This window comes from Rhagoletis zephyria, unplaced genomic scaffold (genome assembly GCF_001687245.7).
Source record: "Rhagoletis zephyria isolate East Lansing unplaced genomic scaffold, Rhagoletis_zephyria_1.1 Rzeph_scaffold_02211, whole genome shotgun sequence".
Classification (NCBI taxonomy): Eukaryota; Metazoa; Arthropoda; class Insecta; order Diptera; family Tephritidae; genus Rhagoletis; species Rhagoletis zephyria.
The window spans coordinates 2,085-3,560 of record NW_016159295.1 but is presented as its reverse complement, the minus strand read 5'-3'; positions in this window follow the sequence as shown (position 1 = coordinate 3,560).

Genomic DNA, 1,476 nt, shown 5'->3' with positions numbered 1-1,476 from the left:
CACTTTACCTCGCTCCCAAACTAGCGTTCGGTCGCTACCCAGAGTATTCATGGATATAAATATCCGGACGTAGTTAGCTGCGATTTGAACCGTAAGCACACGAATCACTTCTGGCCACTCCCAGGTGAATGGCCGTCAAAAGCTTTGCAGTACTGGGAAATGTACAAAACATAGTGGCCAAAAACGAATATCTCAACTAAACCCTGATGAATTTTTTTAAATTCGCTCTACATACCTGTATAATAAACCAAATAGCCGGACAAAACGTTAAATGATATACATACATATGTATGTATGTATAAGTATGAGGGCGTATTGAACATTTTGAGTACGCAGATTTTTTAGGCTGGTATATTTATTTATGCTAAATATATTACTTGATTTTGTTTTGTCACACTTAAGAAGTAAACGTCTTGGCTGTTCACCCAACCGGTCTATAGTTTTATCAATAATCTCAGATTGGTTCTGTGACACAAAACTTTCGTTATACGCTTAGAAAAGACACAAACCTAAAGACAAAGTAATAAACAATTGAACTATAAATTTATTTATAGTTTCCGTTCAATCAATTTTTGCTCATTGTCGACTGCAGCCAGGGTTTTACCCTTTTAAAATGAAGTGCTTTGAAGTTAGAGATAATAACTTGATACAGAACCGGATGATCCACATATCTACTTTTCAAATCAATTTACTAATTATTTAGTTAGCGTTGGGAGTATAATTTGTTATACAGTATATATAGGAAAAACCTTGAAATTTAGGGGGGGCCGAAATTATCAAGCAAGCATTTCGTGGTACTATTTTTGAATATCTAGGCAAAAATTTGAAAGTTAGGGGGGACCCGGGTTACGCGGGTATCTCGTGGCAGTTGAAGCTCTCTCTCGTTCACAGGTGGTGATTGGTACTGATGATGGTATTCACTTGACTGGAGTTTGCAAATACCGTTAATAACCTGTCTGTACAGTCCCAGTCCCAGGGGTGCTGTGCGTAGTGCTGGACCTGGTCCTTCAGCTCAAGCAAGTTCGAGTGCTGACAACTGTAGCACCTTACTGGGAGAATTTCGGCGAGCACACAGGCGCTGCATAATTTAGAACCGGACGGCTTTGTATGTTTGCAACACCGTTTCTTTGTCTTTGGCCAAGTACTGCCGAATTGAGGACTACGGCTCTGTACTTTGTTGGAAATTTCGGTTGTATGCGCCGGGAACGAGAGCTACACCTTTTCTAATAGTACTTCAGAAAGTGTCAATTATATTTCAGAAATCATCAAATGTACTTCAGGTTAGTCAAACGTACTTCAGGAACTGTTATGTGAACTTCAGATTAGTCAATTGTACTTCAGAAACCGTAAAATATACTTCAGATTAGTCAATTGCACTTCAGAAATCGAAAACTGTACTTCAGACTAATGAATTGTACTTCAGAAGCCATAAAATGTACTTCAAATTAGTCAAATCTACTTCAGAATGCGTTAATT